The following is a 22,557-nucleotide window of genomic DNA, read 5'->3' as shown; positions in this document are numbered from 1 at the left end:
GAGACAGAGGTGAAACTGTTGAACAATCATTTGAGCACAGTGCCTGCTTATTCCTCACAGATGGCTCCCCAAAGGAACAACAGTCGGTGGCAGGTCTTGGGGAGGGTGGAGAGATGCAGCTGTCCCTGTTTGACTGGGTAAACAGTTGTGAGGTCTAATTTGTCCAACACCTCCACAAAAGAGAGGTTGTAACTCTATCGGCAGTTGACCTACTGTACTGCCCTTAGCTGGAACTGCAGCGCAGGCCCTTTTGAAAAAGCCCTGCAGAGGAAATGTCCCAGTGAGTGACCTGTTGAGCGAAAGGCATGCGGGCTGCGCAACTCCCAGAGTGCTTGTCCTTTTTTTTTTTTTTTTCTTCTTCTTCTTCTTCTTCACAGATCCAGTTTCATTCAGCAATCTATCACATGGAGCCACATGAGGTGCAGTGGAAGTGCCGAAAAAAAGACTGGGGAGAAGCAATTTGTTTGAATCAGATCTGGCGTAACGCAGTTTCCTGAAAGGAACGGTGTCTGTGCGTGAATCACAAAAGTACCGTACGATGTTTGTCTGTACGCGGGGACCCGAGTCTGTTTAGGCACAGAGCACAGCACCAGACTTATCGCGCCATTTTGACCGACTGACGTGTGACAGACAGGTGTGTATCTAGAGGAGTTTGTAAAGAAAAGGGTGGCAAATAAGTACAAAAAAGGAAAATATGACAAAGACTCCGGCTGTGACTTTCTTCTATATTTTAACAATGCGAAAAACATCCCTGTTTGTGTGTAGCCATTTTTTTTTTTTTTAACTACAGCGACAATAACTCATATTGTGATGCATAACATACGTTTTAGGTCCTGTGTGTCAGAACAGGTAGAATAGTTTGAATTGCACAGATAAAAAAGAAAAGAAAAAGCAGCTTCTCAGCTCAGGCATTAATGAGATGTGCCCCCAAATTAGGCTTGTGTCGACATGAAGATGTCACACTGTGATCATCTGGGCCAGAACAATTCTCTGCGCATGATCGCATCACAATAATTACTGAAGATGAAAATCAGTATTAAGACGTGGCTACTGTATTGACAGAAATTAACCGTTTTATTGCATTTTCATTTTTTTAAAGGGGAAATACAGATGCGAGCAACGCTTTAGTCACAATGAAAGTGTTTTCCTGGCATGGCACCGGAGCCTGGCCTTTGTTCGTTCATAAACCACAATGTTAATTTATTTTTGCAGGCATGTGGTCATGATGATTATGGTCTCATCTCTGCTCAAAATCTCATTAATGGGCTGAAAGATTCTTCTCCAAAGTTGCTTTAAATTGTCTCGCGGAGAAGCCGGATAGAGTCTGGGTTCTGTCGGCGCTCAACAAAAAGGAGATTTTAACACTTCGGAAATCTCAACTACATGCCCCGCATAGCTGCTCCGGGCATCAGACATGCGCCGACTGGTCGAACGGTGAGGCGTATGCAGGAGCTCTGAGGTCGGGCCAACACCCAGTGCAGAACAAAAACAATAAACCAAACGAAAAGCAAAGAGGTGCTTTGTTTATTTAATGTCAGTTTTATGAATTGAGAACGTTTAGGTTGGTTGACTTTGGTCAGACAACATAAACACTTTTTTTTTTTTTAAAAAGGCACATTGTTGGGATCTGCAACTTATTTTTGGAAAAAAGAAAAAGCAATAGATTTCATTAAAAATAATTACCCACTCCCAAACAAGCCAGTGTGCTCTAGAGAACATGATCTGTTTTTTATTTTATTTTTACAAAGTCACCCGTACGTTACAACAATCAATTCTCATTAAAGAAAAGTAATATATTTTTAAATTATTTATTTAGCGCTACATAACTGGCCACAATCTGTCACAACAATGAGAACAAGAACAAGATCGGTGCGTACTCGTCAACATAACACATGTATATATTAGTGGTTACGTTGCGGGTTGGATAAGTGATTTTTCTGATATGCCTGGGACAGAAAGCAAAGAGTGCGTTACAAACTTGAGTCGTACACAGTGCGACGATGTGCTTCTTTCTGCAGGTAAAAGGGCCAGGTCCCCGTCCAGAGAGCCTCACAGTAACCTCCACGTAACTGGATTGTGTGCTTGAGCCGAGGACCAAAATAGATGTACCGGGCCAACCCAGGTGATGGGAATCAGGAGTCTGTGGGCCAGCCGGTATCTTCATCAGTAAATATGTCAACGACGGGGACGCCAACAGGAAGTGCGACCTCACTGAAGCCCATTTGAGAATGATTTAGTTTGTGGTCCCTTTACGTTATGAGAATATGTGTATTTCAATTCAAATTGGCCAATAATTCAATATGAATTCAATCTTTTCATTTGTATTTAAAATCACAAGAGTAGACAAAACTACGCGTGCTTTTATTGTATTACCACAAAACATGCTATAATCTAAATATTATTCTTGAGATTCTTCTTCAAAATTACCAATATAGTGATGGAAGATTTTGGCCATATAGCACAGCCCTAATTTAGATCAAACAACGTTATACTCAACCTAAATGAGGTCACTCTGGTTGATTCCCAGTATTATTGCCAAAAGGCTTTTTTTCTTCTCCTCCTTTTTTTATTTTTTTTTTAATCCCTCACTGCGGCAGCTTTCTGCATCTATTGGACTGCAGCTGTATGACTCAAATCGACAGTAACCAAATAAGTGTGAAATATGCAGATTGTTCTCTGGCTGATTAGGCTTTAATGTCCAGATGCTTGTGTGAAGCAGCAAACGGGAAAAGCTCTTACACCACAACGCTTAAAAACGGTATCATTCTTCAAGGTAGAGTACAGACGGTTAAGTGGCGAAACATAACTACAGTGATTTATCCCTCTTGATTATAATGCGACTCATCGCTATCCTGTATGCTTTGTTCACCCTCGCATCAAGACCACAGAGACGCACCAAGGTGGATAATTTAGCGTACAGGGTTTAAAATGTTCAAACGACTCGTGTTTTCAGGTCATTTGATTTAAAAACACAGCTCATAAATTCGACCCGTTGACCAGGCAAAGACTATTTCCTGTGCTGCTTCACAGACTGTCAAATGAATCGCTTTTTTTCCTGCTTTTTTTTCGCAATGTCGTCCGACATTAAACGCTCGTGCTATACGGTGCATGAGCTATATGCTGACATTTAAAATGAGTGATCGCAGATGGAGTTAGAGGCATCAGAAACACTGGCTTCTTGATATTACTGCCTCAAAACTCCTCCCCGTGTCTGAACAGGCATGTTACATAGTTTACAAAGTACAAGATTTATGAAAATTATAGATTGTGTTGAAAAGCTGGTTCGAAACATGACTGCTCACTGTGATTTAAAAAAAAAAAAGAAAGGGGAAAACGGAGGAAGAATGAATATGGTGGAAATTTCTGCTGACCAAAAAGTCCTCCCCACTCACCCCGTTTTGTGCATTAACATGGACAGCCAACGACAATCTCGAAAACAATTTCAAAAGGACGTTTAGCTGGGGCTTCCAATATAACACCGAAAAAGTGAATGCTGATCTAATGTCAAATACTTCCAGTCCAGGTTGATTTGACTGAAATTTGCTTCATAATAGAAATGGGAAACATTGCAAATCCCCAACTGACGATAGGGCTTCAAGTACAACAAAACACAAAATTAGTGTTCATAACAAAACTGAAGAGAGAGAGCGCCATATATTGTAGTTATTATCACTGCTAACTTACAGAAACATTGCCTGAAATAGTCCACCTTCTCGTACACACACACTGCCAGAACCGCTGCAATTATTGCAATCATTTCCAAAATTCACAACATGTTTATCTAACAAAATAATCTGCTTCAATCCACATTTGTTGGAGTTTAGCCTTTAAAAAACAAAATGCGGCCGTGAAAACGGTTTGCCCACACACACACACACACACACACACACACACACACACACACACACACACACACACACACACACACACACACACACACACACACACACACACACACACACACACACACACACACACACACACACACACACACACACACACACACACACACACACACACACACACACACACACACACACACACACACACACACACACACACACACACACACACACACACACACACACACACACACACACACACACACACACACACACACACACGGCTGTCTAACGGCTCCATAAACTAGAAAGGTGACCTCAGCAGAGAGCAGATTCTGCCAGGTGTGTCTCTGCAACAACCACCGCTGTATTGTGCGATTGAATGACTGCAACCACAATTAACTAAACCCCCCCCGGCTAGACACAAACTGCCTGTAAGGTTGTGTAAAACACACAAAGACAAGCAGCGACGTACGCAGGCAGTCGGCTCAAAGTTGTCGTACAAGACATTTCGTACGGGTTTGCCGTCTTTCAACAGCCGATAGATACTCAGCGGTATGTGTGTACTGGTAGTATCGTTAGTGGCAACACCGTCCACAACAAAAGAGAGCAAACAGTTTTCCTCTACTGAGTCTTTGGATGCAGGAGTATGCACTCAGCTGTTTTATCACTAGTGGGCCCTACCGGACGGGGGCCGGTTCAGAGAAGTGAGTGAGGAGTCAGCAGGCAGCATACAAAGTGTGAGTCACCGCAACCACGAAAAGGTCCTTGAACTTTATCATTGTGGCTAACCAATATCGTGCTGAACCATGATCTCTTTATAAATCGGCCTACGTCAAAATGAACTTAGACCTCTGTTGCTAGTTGGCCGAGTGCCTCTTGTAAAGTAGATATGTGCGTATCTAAAGTTAACCAACGCTATCTAAAGGTCAGGGAGGCGAGGCAACTTCGTTTGTAGAGCACATCGTGAGGGAACCATTGAAATTCATAGTTCCGGCTATTAGTGACTCAATCAGTTTGAAGAGAAAAAAATTTAAGTAGGTATGGAGAAAAAAAAGATAAGTGCGTATGAAGAAAACGTGTGGGCTGGAGAACGCTGACATCTTGAAGTGAAATGTCTAATCGTGGAGAAACAGAGATAACTGCCAAGCAAATAAAAATCAAGTGTCACTTGCACCATAATTATGTTGTGTACCTAACCAAGTGTGTTTTTCAGATGACGACGACTAGCACCAGAAGTAGAAAAGGCCTCCGGTTTACAATACGCTATGGGGCAATTACAGATTAGTTGGCCAAGTAATTCACATGTTGTATTTGTATGGTAAACTTCCTCAAAAAAAAAAAAAATCTGCATTTAACTTGAATCTCAGCAATGTTTCTCGTCAGACAGCGTACGCTCACTTTGTTCCGTCATTTAAACTTTTGATAAACATCAAAAGGTTTAAAAGTAGCTGACAGATGAAGTCAGCTCTGTGTGAACTGCAGTCAAATTGAGCTAAATATCAGTTTTTAGAAGCAAGCAAACATTTGGTTCTGATGAATCAAAGCTTAATTAAGTGACATTTGATAGTTGAAATGCTTGCCTTCATGCACGCTATGAAGTTTTAAAAAAAAGGCACACAAGTACTTGTTCTCTGTGAAATACTATTAGAAATACCTCAATTCCAGCACAGTTTATACACAATTCCTCGATCTTTGTAGGAAAGGAAAACACAGACCGAAATATGAACCTTCCCCACGCCATAATGTTGTCAAGGGGTAATAGTTGTGACCGGTTTAATCTGGGAATCCAACCGACCGAGGAGTACGGATAAATAATCAAATTGTGGCTCGTCTGTGGCCACAGCTGATGCAGAGGGGGCCCGAGTGTAAGGAAACCCAGATCTTTAAAAACCCCGACAAGGTGCCACATTGATTTTTTCTCTTCCTTCTTCCTGCGCTCAGGAAAAAAAAAAAAGACTCCAGAAGTAACAAGAGAAGCTCCATTAACATGCTCAGCCACTGCACTCCGCCGTGATTTCTGAATTACAAAAAGCAAGTCGGTAAGATTATCAAAACACGTCCCATTATCTCCGCTCACTTCATTCTATAATTGAGACACTGTCTCGATGCCAGCCGATATAATGACAGCGGCGGCAAGCATCTGCTTTGGCACAACTTGTTTACGATCGACTGTAAAGTAGGGATCTCCGAGTGCATGCTTAACGTCTCAGAGGAGGAGACTTCGGGGGAGACTCGTGTTGAGCGATATGTTCAAAATGTTCTCCGGCGCAACCTTTCTGCGGTGTGTCCCGGTTTCGAGAAAGGGGACAGCGAATGTAGCATGAATCTATAAACAGCCGATCGATTTAAATATACGACAGGTGGCGGACATTAAAGTCCATAATAATGAATAGACATGTCGGTCTGAATCGACTGCATGTGCGGTGCCCCGCCTCCTCCCCGATTGTTTCATCATTAGTCACATGAACCTGAGTTTAGCTGTAGAAAGTAGTTTTATGTTTAAGATGTACGAGTAATAGACATGCAGTGTGCTGGAGTCAAACACTCATACCAACTGAAAATGCGCCACTATACATGTAATTAGTATCTGCGTTTTTTGGGGGGTTATTTATTGATTGATTGATTGTGTGTCATACAACAGAGACACACTATTCCTTGGAACCAAGAAAAAAACAAAACTTGACAATGAGTGGTGGGGCACGAGAACTGATATGCAAACAAATGTTTTAAGAGCGTTTCAACATCCATTTCTGTCCTGGTGTGGCAATGAGATGAAAACGCATGTTGAGAATAAAAAAATAATAATAAAAAAACCGAATCAGGTTTATCAGATTAAATGAATGAACGCTTCCGTCCAACGTGAGGGCGTTTCCCATCAGGCATTGTTGCGAAAGGCGCTTCAAACGCAACGACAAAACAAGTGTCAATACGCGACCAGACATCCACACGGTGAGATTTTTGTGACATCTCGTTACAAAAAGACCTCCAAAAGATCCGGCGGCAGCGTGACAAGAAGCTTCAAAAAGGCTAAAGTCGACAAATCCAAAGCCAAAGCGGCAGTAAACGAACATGAAGTGGCGGAACTCTCAGAGTGACTTACTGTGACTAATATAAATACGGCAGCTGGCCGGAACAACCTTTTGTATAATATGCAAACAAGCTGGAAGTTAAGCGCAACACAATCGCATGCGAAATTAATCAAATTCAAATCAAAATAAATAGTTACTATAACATTTTTTTTAAAAGAGCTAACTTGCAGCTGTAGCATCTTACATTTATCGGAGATTAAAAATAAAATCTGAATTACTAAATAAGTACAGCACTGATTATTTGACAGAATTAACGTCATACCGAACCACCCCAGGAACTCAATACTGGAAACACTACTGCAGAAATATCAATATGATTTCTCAACGGGGCTGTTGAGCCAAATGATAACTCGACTGATGACTTAAATACCATAATAACATTGAGCAACGCGTCATGTCCATATAACTTCATATTTCCTCGGAGGCACACAGACACTTAGCCCCTCTCATTTTCACTCGTACGCTCGATGATGATGATGATGATGATAGGATATGATCATTTCTGGTTAATGAGCATTTCCTCTTCCGCACCTCACTGGTCTCAAACCTCCGTCACTGAGCAGTTTCAGATAAACAACCCGGCCTTTGGGTCATCCGGCGCCGTTAAGGACACTTGATTTAATGAGACTCGGGAATCAGCGGCGATGTTGGAAGTTGAGGTCGTCAGTCGGCTCGACGGGCTCAAGCTCTTTCTCATTAGAGGATAATCAGCGTGACGGCAACGCCCGACTGCACCCAGTTAGCCCGATTGAAGCCAGGCTTCAGATCCCGACTATTAACTAATGTGAAGACGGCGCACAGCTTGCGATGCACGTTTCCCTTTTCACGCTACCGATTCAGCAGAAAGTCACTACATGCCGCATTTTGCATCAGAACTCACACGCATTTTTTATTTTTATTTTTTTTAACATTTCTCGAAGAAAAAAGGCACGTGCGTAGTAATTTGACCGCAGTGGGGAGCTTCCAACGACAAAGAAAGAGAGCACTAAGCAAGTAACATAAGAAGCGCAAAAAAAAGGGGAAAACACTTTATTTTAAGACGGACAGATGGACGATGGATATTGTGATATATATTCTTCCCGAGAGGCTAAAGTAAGGTCGACACGGAACAAGGAGAACGTGCAACGCATCGTCACAACAGAATTTACATGCAGCACTTGGCGGCCATATGCCAAACACCCACCATAAAGATGTCTTTGTTTGAAGCGGTCGCATTAACTGAACATAGCTTACACCACGATGCCATAACAGAATCGCCACCTAAAAAGACAAGTTGGAATATTACGAAATGTAGTTCGGGAGTGCAGGCATGAAGCAATGTAACCCATTTGCTTCCCGGTTGAAAATAAGGTCGGTAACTTTATGTATAGAGAATGAAAGGTTAACTCGATGTAGTCCTTATTTCATTGTGGATACATCCGCATTCCAAGAAGCAGCAGATATAGCTTCAGGTTGGACGTCAACATACCGGTGACAGGCGCGACTACAAACTATACTGGCAGTGCGTTGTTACAGCCTCGAGTGGCCATGAGGACCGTTTATCCCCCTTCCATCAATCCATCAACGTCATATTGAGGTCTCCTCATTACACAAACACAGAAAGGAGTTCAATATATGGGTCGGCTAAAGTAAGTTTGTTTTTCTATTTGAATACCGACTGATAGATGAGAAAAAGGAAGAGGTGTGAGAGGACAAGGCCTGAGGCTAGAGCAGACTTTTCCTTGTATAACACTACTGTGTGTGTGTAATAGAATAAGATAAAGTATTGTTTATAACATGCATTCCTGCACAGACAGCCTGCCAGGCCAGATTCCAGCAAGTTCTTGCTGAAATAACCATCTGCACACAAGACAAGTCAGCCTTATGTATCGCATCTACATATGACTTATAAACATGGGATATATAAACCAGTTTAATCCAGACTGAATCGTCCACTTACCCGCCGAGCGATCTGCAAACGATCTGGAGTAAAAAGCAACAGAACGGCACCACAGAGAACACTGGCCTCGCTATGACAACGGGCCGCTGCCGAGTGACTAATAGACTAGACTGCACTACTGTTTGTACCGTGGACAGTTGAGGTGTTGCCATGTGAATGTCTAACGAGATAGATAGAGAGAGAGAGAGGGGCACGGACAACCATTAACCTCCCATAACTGCCTGCCTCTCCTCCAGCAGCTGCTTAACGGAGTCAACAAGCGGGGGGGGGGGGCTTCAAACGGCGTCGTCCCTCTTCAACGCGGTAGCTTTCCAGAATCAATGCAACAGCGATCCGTCCCCGAGAGGCACGGGTGTCACATTCAAACAAATCGACTGGTACCCCACCCCCCAACGATTCAAGATTGATCAGAATTGCTGCGAGTTTTTTGACAGTGCGGAATCAATCGCTGACCCAATTATTTGTATGCATGTATATACATATATATTTTTTAACTACGGCTCGTCTTTTTATGCACATAGCGGCGCATTAAATGGGCCTTCTTCCCTCGGCCAGCTTCATCTCGCCACTGACGTCTGGCTCATAAAACCGCAAAAGTGGGCAGTAACATCTGACAGTGAGTGCTGACACTTGCGTACCCACTCAATCACGGCCGACTTTTCAAAATGCCGGGAATGGTTTGCGAGTCAGGGGAGGAGCGGCGTGTTATATTTTACTAATAATAAGAGGTGGTACATCCAGACTGGTGTATTTATGAGGCTTTCCTTTTTTTGTACTCCGTAATGGTTGAATTGCTTGTTTTATCAGCTCACATTAAGAAAAAATGTTTTAGACGCAAAGAAAACTGGTCTTAAAGTCTTAAACCTGGTGTCGTACACATTCATAGATTTCATGTTGCCAAATAGCTAACTGGGGTTTTGTGGAGAGAAATACAATTTTTTTGCGGGGTTATATTTCACAAAGTAGTCACGCAAAAGAAAAGAAAAACACCACCTAATGTTACGGTTAAATGCGTTTGCATTAAGTGTTTTTTTTTGTTGCCGTTTACATATTTGCTGCCACGGCGATCAATTCATGGGTCATCCATTTAACGACAAGGTCACGTGTGTATCCACCTCCGAAAACGCAAAGTCAGCTCGGTCAGGCGCTCACTCAACCTGAAAACTAAAAAGAAAGAAAGAAAAAGAGCACGCGTTTCTTGCTTTCCCTTCCCGAAGTCAGACTGTAAATAATCTCCACTTCCTTTAGTTATCCATCTACCTACACACATGTCTGTTTTCCTTCCCTCCGACATCGTCAATCTTCTTTTATGGTGCCTGCCGAATTAAAATGCAAAGCAAACAGGTAGACCGTCGGACCTCATACTCTCCCTTTTATGCCGGCGTGTAATCTATGTTCTTTGGCAGATAACAAGTTAAAACCCAAGACGAGCAGTCGCAACGGCACATACTACATATTCCTATTAAGTCTGATATATTCACAGCTCGCAGGATGGCAATATTTCTCTTTACTACTAATAACACTAAAAGTGAATTTATGCTTCTCTGTCGACTTGTTTCACTGCTCCTGCAGTAGATTCCTCTGGCGTGGGAGCTGATTTATAGGTCAGCGGGGGATGTAACCCGCTGATTGTCGCGGCACCGCCACCTCACGAGATAGATGTGCTGCACCTTCTCGGGCCGTTTCGTGCATTTATTACACACTCAAAGTAATTGGAGTTTACCTCCGTTTATTCCCTTGGTCAAAAGAAAGAGCTGGTCGCTGTTAGAAAAAGGCCCGCTCCGTATCGTCTTGCCTTTGAACAAAATACTAGCAAGGGATGGAAACATGAAGGGGGAAAACTCGAAGCAGACAAAGCTGTCCAATTACAAGTTATGTGGTCTCCATGAAGCCTCTGTTGACGCGCACAGAGACACCACAACATCTCAACACTGACATCTGCCTTAAGTTGTGGAGCGAAATGGTTCCCACCAATATTTCTTTTTCCAAAAAAAAAAAAAACAGGCAGGACGGTCCAATCCAGTTATGTTAAAGCCACAAGATTGCTTCTGATTGTTTAGACAAAAAACATTCCTTTTTATGATGGCACTGAAACCAGACGAAAACAATGTCAACTGGCTGCGGATAAACAGTAAGGGTGCTCCGATTAAATCGACCACGGATCGTTTTTTAAAATTTTTTTGTTAAATAGTTCAATTGGTGGTCCCTATATTAAAAAGATTTACCCCAAAACGTTTTTTTCTCACTACCAATGTGTCTGCTTTCTCGCATTTCCACTTTAATTCACTCTGCGGCGATAGCGGCGCCGTCTGTCTGGGCAGTTCTTTTTCCCACAATAACCGGAACGATAGAAGAGTAGAGCGCCGCGTCCTAAAAGCAAGTGAACCTTTCATCTGCCGGATCAGAATGGAGACGTGACCACGTTAAAAAGAGAGTGACGCTCACCATCTTTCGACGCTATGGGAAAAAAAAGGTTGTGTATTGCGGTATCTACTAGAAAAGAAACCGCCGTTTTTTTTTTAAAGATGTAATAATTGAACATCGTGTTTGGCCAAACACACACATACAAAAGAGCAGAAAAGCAGTCTGACCGGGGGAATTCAACTCGGGGAGGCTGGCCCTCCCTGAGCAGATTTCCTCATCTCTACTCTTGAGATTGACATGTTGAAGTGGGATGTTTCTATTGATTTTCCTTGAGAGGATGACACATTTTCCGTACAAATTGGGGAATCCAGTACCATCACAATATCAGATTAATTGAAAAATGAAAAAGGGGCAGATGAGGACTTCCTGCAGCCTAGATTTGCTTGACAAATCGGTTCAACTCTCTCAAAGTCAAAAGAAAATATCTTCTGGGTTTGTCATGTTTTTTTTGTTTTTTTTAGCATGACGTTAAACAGATCTAGCCATTTACAACAAAGCACAACAGCGGCACTCTCATGAAAGGATTTCATGCCAAGGACGGAGGAATCAAGTGTGTTGGTTACCAAAAACAGCAACCAGGCAACACAAAATGGTTGACACTGGTCCAAATGTGGTTGACGATGGCAACCGGCCAACCATGACAGTCAAACCTTGAGGGCCCTCATACGATTGCTTGTAACTGCACACCAAAAATATGTGGATTTAATGGGGATTTCTTTAAAGCTGTAACGGTAAGCCTCGGACCAGTTTGGATGTCGACCTATAAAAATGTAAAGCTGAAAACACACGCGGCACTAGTTTCTTTCATAATCTTTTGACTATTAAACAACTGAAATATATATTAACTATATATAAACTATAATCATACAACTGAAACCTGTAATACGAGTGAATTTCTTATCCATGGTGAGCAAAAAAAGAAAGAAAATTGGACATGATCACTGTGAGCCTGAAATTACAACACTTCAGTGCTCTTTAAACTGAAGCGGCTTTGATGGGAATGTGTTTCCAACTAAAATGCACACATGTCTGTTACCATGTGTGCTCTGGCAGTGAGGTGAAACAGGATAGTGGAACTCTGGTTCTGATAACGCAGTTGTGAAAAGAAGAAGAAAAAAAAACAAGACATTTGTATTTAAGTTTCACTTGATCGTCTGGTTCCACTTTAGACTGCCGCAATTCTGTCCTTAGTGGATGTTCCCTCGTTTTATCCGTCAATACCACGAGTGATGTACGAGGGAGACGCCGGTTCCTCTTTTGATTCTGGCGGCGGGTTCTGCAGCCTGATTAGGGCGATGGGGAAGGTGTCTCAGAACCACCCACAGCCACCGCGTAAAAAAAAGGTATTGATGTCGCTCTGAGGAATTCTCACACATCACGTATTCACCGATTTTTTCTTTTTCGCCAGGATAGCATCAACTCAAAATGGTATCTTTATTTTTTTTTAAATCCGTTAATAGACGTGCCTGCTTTTTGTCAAACAATTAACTTTAGAATAGCTTGAAAATATTAGTTTCGCACCTTTGTTTTTCCTTTTAATAGTCGGATACTAAATCAGCCATTTCTAGATGGAAAATTGCAGTGTGTAAAGATCACCACTGTCGGGAGGAACAAGTGAGGCGAGAGTGATTAATGAGGTCATGTCGCTTACGAGTGGCTGAATGAAAACGTACTGAAAGCAACCGTGTGTTAAACATACTAATGCAATCTGACAGGGAATAAAAAAATAAAAAAATATATAAAACCTATCGGAAAGAGCTCGAATTTGACTCGTGCGTTTTTTCTGGCTTTTCTTTCCAAGAACCGCGAGGACGATGCTTCAAACCGAAGGCAAAATGAGACGGCATTTCTGCAGCACTCGAGGCTGTGCTGCACCACAAAAGCTGACAATATCTTTATAGCTTGTGTGGGGGGGAGGGGGAGTTGAGTGTAACCTGGGCTCGCGTCCCAGGAAAAGATGGATCACCGGGTCTTTGGCAAGGCAGCCACTGTGCAACAAGCATTCAATGTGTGCTCTTTTCTGCTGTAATTGGCGATTCGCTAGTGAGAAAATCCACTCGGTGCAATAAAAACTAAAAGCGGAGTTGCATATTCTTTGACCCGTGATACGACTCTACAGTTCAGCCATACAAATGTCACATTTAGCCGAGTTTACAAACAGCAGCCACAGGGAATAAAAGGGGAGGTTAGGTTCTCACCGAACCACCTCACGCAACGGCTGGATCAATATTGACGAGAGAGAAACAAAGATCCTTTTCAGACACTTTGTTTACGCCGACCCATCGCAATCTCAAGGAAAGCGCAAGCTTCACTGGGCTTTGACATTTGAAAAAAAAGAAAAAAAAGAGCAAATAAAACAACTGTTTTAATTAATGACACTGACATAGACGGTGCAGTTCTGCGGGTGAAGTGGGCTGTTGTTTTGCCACCATTTAAATCTCCCTCTCAGGTGTCTGGTAAGCACTGCAGTCAGCCGTCTGAGGTCTGAACCTCAGGATTCTGCTGCGGTTGGAGCTGAAAAGAGGCGCCAACACTTCTCAAACCTTCCTTCTCACAAGTAGTTTTATCCGAAACGCTGAGGAGCACAATACAAAGCACTTAACCCGTGACAGGAAAGCCTTGATGCAAATCTATTCCGACTGTCAAAACGTGCATCTGCAGTGCTTAACAGATTTCAATGTGAGCCGACCATAGGTCAAGTGTGTCATATGCAAATATGGGACATTTTGAATATTGCATTGGATTCTCTATTAATGGCCACAGTCGTAAAAGATTGATTTTTGACAAAGTAGTTGCAGATTAATTGTTATTCGATTGACAAATTGATGCAGCTCTATGGTGTATCGACATATGTCTAAAGGCTCAAATCTGTGTACAATTGATTTGATAAGAAAATGTACAATGAATGACCGCCATCTGGAAGTCAGGTCATGGAAAGGTGCTCTTCTGCAGACTCAAGAGTTGGATATTGGAGGAAACCAACCCCCCCCCCCCCCCCCCCCCCACATCACTTAGGGAGAACATCCTCAAATAAATCTCGACCTTGAGGAAACGCTGTTTAATGATTTTACCTAGAAAAAGTGCCACAGTACCTAATGACACTAATGACATTATAAGGCCCAATATGGACTCACCGCTGCACTAAAGGGTATTAAGGAATGCATTCGCTTTTCATTTCGCATGCGTTATAAACCGAGGATAAGTGCATATGGAGGGGATACATTCACCCAAAGCAAATGGCTTCACTCAGGTGCTTTTAAAAAGGTGCCTGAAAACATTCAAAGTAAGTACCAGCTACCTTTACGGATATGGGCTAAATCCTTTCTTACTTTGCCATCAGCTGGTGTGAGGCCATGAGATGACGGCAGCCTTACAAAGCCAACATAATCCTCTTGTCCTGGACTAATGTGACGCCCTGGACCTCTAAACAAACAGTCAAATTCTCTTCTTCCACGCCTTTCTTTGATATTCACCCTGATGTGGAACAGATTTTTCAACAAAAAAAAAAAGGGTGAAAGCCTGGGTCAAAACCAACGCTGAACTTTCACTGTTTTTGCAGATCCGTGAGACGTAACATGTCATTCCAGTAAACACAAGCAGATCACAAAAATTCAAACTGGCGAATGAGGAAATAGTTGTTTCCTAAAGTGGCATTGCTCTCATGTTCAGCCTCGGCTCAGATCCAAGCATTAGGGCGAATTTACACATCTCTGACAACTACAAAACGCCATGTTATTGTGTGCAGCTTAAGAGTCTTATATTTCCCTTCCACTTCACAATTGATGGCTCTGTCAGATTATATGAAACGTGTTTGCCGTACTACGACAAGGCTCTCAACACCCTTTACAACGATTAGAACAAATTACTGCAAGAAAAAAAGATAGAAAACGTGATCGAATGGACAAGAACAACAACTCTGTATCACAATGAACTGCTACTCGAGCCTCCTAGCAAGAAATACTATAGAAATAAATATTTGCTCTGAAGAGGTGCTATGATTATGAACAGGAACACTGGTGTGCCAATTATTAGTTTGCCAGCTACACAATTTCAGTTTTAGGCGTTAAAAAAATAAATCCAATGTGAAATACTCTGGGCTTGACAGCGTTTTATTACTATCGCTTATATTGATTTCCTTGTGACGAAGACACAAGAAGGACACGTAATTATAGGCCTCGGCGAGAGAGAAAAAAAACCACCCTTAAAATGTATAAAATCAATACAAAAGGGAGTCCGTAATGAATCAGTGCAGAACCAAACACTCTCACAGGGTAAGTGAAAGCCTTGAATCATTTATAGGGCACAGCTGACCTTTTACAGAAGCTCTAGTAAAAAGGTGATCGTCTCTATGCTCCCTGGAAAAAAATAAAATGTTGTGGTGAAATGTCCTAAATACTGAAACACTTTATTAGAGAGAGACCCACACAATTAAATTATTTTTATTGGAGGCGCGGCGTGTGTGTTATCATTTTGTCTACCGTGTTGGCATCACTTCCTCTACGACACCTGAAATCATTAACTACCAGGTGCGGCAACAATGGCTGCTACAGCGTAACTAGGCTGGCTATACGGCTAACCGGCTATTGACCTTGGCGATAAAGCGTCAAGTACTACAAAACTACAAGTCTGCTGCTAGCTAACTGGATGCTAAACTAAGAACATTCAAAGTACTGAATCAGCCGTGTTTATTGCGTGACAAAGGGGATTAGGCGTAGAGTGATTGCTGCAATTGTGTGTAGGGGGGTGACAATCTCGCATTTACAGTATGTTCAGGCTTTTCCTTTATCAGCGCCACCAGCTCAGAGATATTACCACACCCTGACAACTAAGCCGCCAAACTGATGTTTAAAATTAACTGCAGCGTTGGCCAGAAATGTATACGGCCCGTTAGGAGTGAGAATTGTGCATTTATCAAGATCATTTATCAACAAACAGCATTGAAAGTAGGTGATTATGTCAGCAACTAACTTATTCAATAACCGAAGTACACCGGACTAATGCTGGATTTATTTTGTGTAATAGTTATTTTTTTTTTACATTAACACACGCCGATTTTTTTAAAGATTAAATATAAAATTGGCACGGCTCCGTGGTGAACTTTAAAACTAATGTCGCATGTCTGTACTGCAACGTTTTGTTACTTACCGGCCAACATAGTCACCAAAACCTATAACCCTCCATTAAGTTAGACAGCTGTATCGGCCAACATTGAGCTGGCAAATTTATTTATGAAACACTTTAAATCAGATTTGAATGCGGCATTTTTACAGACACTATTTACCTTCTCTCACACATGTCCCTGCGAGGTAAACACGCCCTTAGACTAGATCCATTCATTCAGTCAGGCCAGATTGAGGACCCTAAGAATAGGGTGGGTACTGGATTCCTGCATTAAGCCGCTCCAAAATCACTTTATTTCGCCCACAACCTGCGAGTAACAATAACGGCAATGTCCGTTATTTATAATGATGATTTTGGCGGGCGTGGCTTTGGAGGGCCCCAGGGCTGTCGGTTTTGCCAACGTGGCAACTTTCGCGCCAGATTCAGCGACTTTCAGAGCTAGTCCTGCTAGCTACTTTTTTTTTAAATTGGGAAAGAGTTAGAAACACTGGGACGCGTTGTTAAGTTGTTTGTGTTTTTAAATTGTCCATCCCCAGCTTGAGGAGTTGCAGTGTTGCACTGGCAAAAACAACCGTCAGTGAACAACCAGTCATATTTGATGCGCTATTGGCAACTAAGGCGAACTGGGAACAATGACAAATATAACTTGCAATTAAAATCCAAATCTCAGTTTCGTACCCCACAAACCTGTCTTTTTGCATATATAAAAATAGGGCTCATTTAACTGTAAATAAATACCGATTTGTTTGGAAGAAACATCCACTTCCTGTTTTGTAATGAGAACCATCGAGCGCCATTATGAATTCCTGCACGTTGGAGCCATTGGATGAATATATTGGGCTGCAGAGCACTTCGGCACGCTTTATTGTCGTACTGTCATACTCTCCGGAGCAGCACAGACCACAGGGTTATAGCCCTTAGTGGTCTTGTTAAAAACATTTTTTATAATTGTGCTTTAATTGAATGACTCACTTCATGGCGATGGGACAGCTCCAGTAACACCAGCCAATAACAACAACAACAAAAAACGAATCTGGAGAGACGGGCACCAATGTATTGAGACCACAAATCCACCATTTTAATGAGATCTGTGGCACCTCTGAAAAGACCAACTCGTGTCACAAGTGGAAGGATGTGTTGTTACAGTGGCACCAAGAAGCGGAAATGAAACGTGGGGAGCAAAACAATCAAGTTTCACACACACACACACACACACACATATACATATTTATATTCTCACATTGTGTGAATATGGCGTGAGAAAAAAAAACCAAAACGTTTCTGTTTATCTTGAGATCAAACCCACCTCCCCAACGGATGCCCTGGGGTCCCCACCACCACACACACACACACACACACACACACACACCACTTGGGAAACACTGTAGACACAAAACACTGCTGGAATCCGCACCTTCAATTCTGTCAACCAAAAGGTTGCGAAGAAACATCAGTTGGGACCAACATTTAACTTTTTGTGTTTGTTTTATTGCAGCCGTTAAACGCAGACAAGCAAGTGCTTTGTAGCGATTAACAGACGTTATTCCCCCCTCCTCCTCCTCCTCCTCCTCCTCCTCCTCCTCCTCCTCCTCCTCCTCTCCCCACGAGCCGACCGTTACTAAACCTTACGACTCGCGCGAGTTAAATCGCATTAGCCGGCGAGCTAATAACGCGCTCTAACGTTACGTAGCACCCGGGTCGTCCTCCGCGTTTACACGTTAGTTTTTAACTTAACTTTAGCCCCCGCGTGACGAGCTAACGTGACTTGTACGTTAGCTGGCAGGAGTGAGACAATGAGCTCAAGAGTGCAGTCGGGCTCGGCTAGCTTCCCTGCTGCTGCATGCTGTGTGTGTGTATGCGTGTGTGTGTGTGTGTGTGTGTGTCGGTGGAGCGCTAGCCGAGCCTCGCTCTGCACGCAACTGGCTAACGTTAAATGGCGACTCGGAGCACTATCAACAATGAGAGAGAGAGAGAGGGAGAGTAACTTACCGACTTAGCTAGCCACTCCTATTCCAAACCCGGGTCTGTCCATGGTGGCGTGCACTCCATAAAAAAAACAAAATACAAATGCAACAACAAAAAAAAAACGAAGAAGAAGAAGAACAAATCAGAGTGTGAATTGGAATAAAACCTCTAAATAAATGCGAGGCAGCAGAAAGCAGCGGCGGCGCTCTCCCCGAGACATCCAACACAAGAGGAGGAGGGGAGGCCAGCGATTCACTGGACTTCTGCCATCACACTTCGAGATACCGTCCTCATCGAAAACAACCCGAGTCCGGAGGGCATTTTCTTTTTTCTTTTTTTTTTTTTTTTTACGTGTGTGTGTTCTTCTTTCTTTATATTATTATTATCGGCGCCGTCTCAAGAACCCGATTACAAGTCCAGTCTTCTCCCGCGACCTTCTGGCAAATTAATCCCACAGCGAACGGCTTACCATCCAGGTTAATTCCTCCGTATTCACCGTTTTCTGGATGAGTGCCGTGCTCGGTTCTTCGTGTGGGAACTGATACAATGTAGCCAACCAGCGGCAGCGGGAGCGGGCGTGAAATCCCGGAGGAGGAGGAGCTCCGGGTCGGATTGAACTGCCGCCGCGCTCCACGCAGCTCCGGGTTTAAAGACGCGGAACTGGATCCGCCACTCGGAATGGATTGGGATTTGAATTTGGACTATCAGCCGGTCCGGCGGAAGAAGTATACTACTATCCTTTATTTGAGTAACAGTAGAAACACCGTGGGCTACAAATACTCCAAAGAATTGTCGGCAAAATGTCACTTCGGTAAAGGTAGTCTAAAGCAAAATTGACTTAAAATATCAAAAGTACCCCAATCGTTATACCGAATAGCTCGTTTCACCGCGTTATGGTATTATAGAATATTATATTATTCTGTTTCGATAACTGACAAATGGGTTTAATGTCATTTTAATGCTGTGGTTTGTCAATGCAGAACAGTTTTAGATGCATTGTGGAAACTGTATTGTAGTATTTGATGTAAAAAAAAAAAGTAACTATAAAAGTAACTATAAATGTAAAATGCATGAAGTGGAGTGAAAAGTACAATACTTACCTCTGAAATGTATGTATAAAGTATTTACCGTAACATGGGAACACTAAAGTAAAGTGTGCCAAATGTAGAGTAATTTAGTCAATGCAAATTATTGCATATACAAACAGTGTTGGATTCTTTTACTCACTTGGTAAAAGGACTAATACCATACTGTAAACAATATTATTTTACAAGTATAAGTCCTGCATTGAAATCGTCGCACGTGGAAAAAGTACGAGTACAACCAGGAATATCTAAAGTAATAAAGTCAAAGATACTCAATGAAGACAAGAAACATAAACACCAGTAAACCTGGCAAGCCAAACATTGTTTATATTAGTAGCCATTAATGTAACTTATCAAAAAAAGTGCTAATGGGTGATTAATAAACATTAAAATGTATTACTTACAGCTTAAAAAAACATATATAAATGTTTGTGTTATTAGAGAGTGGTATGGTTGAGGCAGTCTATTACAATAACTTAATGAAACATAATCCCACATGCTGTAAATAGATTTTGTTGAGAGAGCGATGGTAATCATCGACACTGAAGGAAACATCCTTTGTTGATGTCAACTGTAAATAATTGCTGGTTTCACTTCCTTCCAACCGCATAAAATGTGCATCATCTTGTTGGACGTCAACACTTTTAACGCTCAGATTCCACAAAAAGAAAACAATGCTGAGGTTAAAAATTGAATCTTCACACTCCGGGGGGAAATTGAACGTGTTAGCTGTGCGACTATATAAGCCGTGTTCTAATTTCACTGAACTGAGAGGGAATATCTCCGAGAACAGTGAGCTGTAAAAAAAAAAAAAAGATTTAAAAAAGCTTGCAACAACGAGACCCTTTCATTTATGTTAGGCTTCCGACTCTCACCGCTCCACGGATAACCTTTCATGTTTACGAGCTTCAAACACCATGAAGGCTTTAAGTCGTTGTCTCTCTCAGCGCCGGTTTCCCAGGCAACAAGAATATGATAATGTTGCCTTTGACATGACAGAAGGAATCATCTCGCTAGCAAACAGAGACAACAGGCACAGGGAGGGATGGAGGGGGGAGGCAGGGGGAGGGGGGCTGAATTAATGGACTCATTTTCACACAGAGGGGGAAAAGCAGCAGCAGCAGCTACTCACCATCCTCCATCCATCCTCCATCTTCCTCCATTGCCTCCAATGCATTCCTGCTGGCAGGCACACTCATGCCTTCCCCCAGGGAACAGCCAGCCTCCATTGGAAAGCTAAATAACAGTCAGAGGCAAGTGGGCGACTGGAGGGGACAGATTTCTGATGATGACTGCCCTTCAATGCCGAGGCTCCAAAACCCAAAGTGCTCTCGCTGCTGAGCGTCGCACCAACTTAGATGAAGAAAAAAAAAAAACTGAAATGAACAAGCTGTGTGGACACCATGTGTTTTCCATCAGTGAAAAAAAAAAGGGGCTAATCAGCCAGCCATGTGGAATCACAGAGGGGCTGGCTTGATTTGTGTGATCATCTTTCCATTACTCTATAAAAGAAGCTGTAAAGCCCTGAAACCCATGTGAAAGAGACTTGCTCTTCAGCACATGTTTGGATTTAAAGATCTTGTGTCGAACGCCGCTAACACGTACGGTCGAATAAAGTGACTCTATATGAAATAAACCAACTCAAGGACAACTCACAGCATATGATGGAGTATTGAAAGCAGTATTAATAGGTTTCACAGATTCAACACTTTGTTTTTAACCATGACCTAATTCATTTCCATTCTCCAGGCTGATATGGCACCAAGCATGAGACTTTTCTCCTGCGTTACATCTGCTTGTGTTTTCTAGAGGCGTGTCTTAGGAGATGATTAAGGTTCGGGCCAGACCGAAATGTCTCTGGTGGGTCGCCGTGCCATTTTGTGCGGTCGTGCACGGTCCCCCAGAGGATAGCCCCCGATGCACTGACGTGTCCTCTGGCGCCACCACAAGCTTCGCCTTTTTGGTTTTGAGTGGAAATGTCTCACCAATTATCAGATGGATTGCCGTGAAAAATTCGGTGCAACCATTCATTGTCCCCAGCGTAGATATGAACCTCAATTACCCCAGACTTTTTTTCTCTACGCCACCAGGATGTTGACTTGTTTGCTTCAAGTGTTGTTGTTTTTTGTGTGAAACAACTATGAGATGGAAGGCCATGAAATGTTGGTGCAAACATACATGCCCCTCCCCCCCTCAGAGTAAATGGTATTAACTCATCTTTACATCTAGCGTCATCATCAGGTCCTTTTTCTTTTTAAAAAAAATGTGTTCAATACTTAAGGTTTATGACAAATTACCTGCAAAAATGAATGACGTTCACATCGGCTTCAGCTGTACTTGGTGTTTGCTGCCAATTGGCAAATGTTAGCATGCTAAAGTGCTCACTTAACATGGTGAACATGGTAAACACGTCCCTTATCAGGGACATTTGCATGTAAAAAGTAATCTGTGGCTCTATCGAGTGTATTATACTGGAAGAGAATGAGTGAACGAGGGAGTGACAGCCATGGTCTCGTTACAGGATATTCACATGGAGGCGGAGAGGAGGCGTATGTTTGTTTCTTTCCCCTGTGGGTTTTTTTATTCTATGTTATCGCCATGCAAACACCAGCGAAGGTGTTCTACCATTAGTGCCTAATGGATGGGAGTAATGCAGACGGCAACATGCATTATGCTGAGCAGAAATGAGTCTTGTGAACATGAGATCGACAAGAGCCAGAGAATTAATCAACAATGAACCGTAATGTCACTAATACTGGATACGTTTTGCAAAACAGATCTGGTTCCTAGACGACTCTCGGGTCCGATATTCAACTTGAATATCGCAGACTGAGGATTTGACCCAATTAGTCAAACGGAAATCGTACCCACAGTCGTGAAGCATTGTGTCTTTGCATGGTGGCACATCCAGAAAGATGTATTGTTAGTCTGGTGAGCATACGGTATTTCTTTCTGAACATTTTCTCTGGTTGTCTCGAATGTATACTTTGTCAAATATCTATATCTGTCATATCACATTTGAACCGTCACGAGAATAAGAACACATTGTGTTAAATAAGCCCGCGGCACAACTGGGTTTGTGTGTATTG

General features: G+C 42.5%; 1 protein-coding gene across 6 annotated transcripts in view; it reads right to left on the bottom strand.

The window, feature by feature from the left end:
- The window catches only part of LOC117748848 (zinc finger protein 609-like), a 67,607-nt gene extending 48,653 nt beyond the window's left edge, over positions 1 to 18,954 (bottom strand). For 4 of the 6 annotated variants that reach the window (XM_034558953.1, XM_034558988.1, XM_034558995.1 and 1 more), the window contains exon 1: positions 18,408 to 18,954. The gene's annotated coding sequence lies outside the window, so the exon portion shown is untranslated. Of the gene's footprint in view, positions 1 to 8,873; positions 8,994 to 18,407 lie in introns of those variants that run through there. The other 2 variants (XM_034558970.1, XM_034558961.1) reach the window with 2 other exon arrangements.
- Between the last annotated feature and the right edge of the window lie 3,603 nt (positions 18,955 to 22,557).

Source organism: Cyclopterus lumpus, chromosome 3, assembly GCF_009769545.1.
Source record: "Cyclopterus lumpus isolate fCycLum1 chromosome 3, fCycLum1.pri, whole genome shotgun sequence".
Taxonomy (NCBI): domain Eukaryota; kingdom Metazoa; phylum Chordata; class Actinopteri; order Perciformes; family Cyclopteridae; genus Cyclopterus; species Cyclopterus lumpus.
Note: the sequence above shows the minus strand (reverse complement) of the source record. Positions and strands in the feature narration are given on the sequence as shown.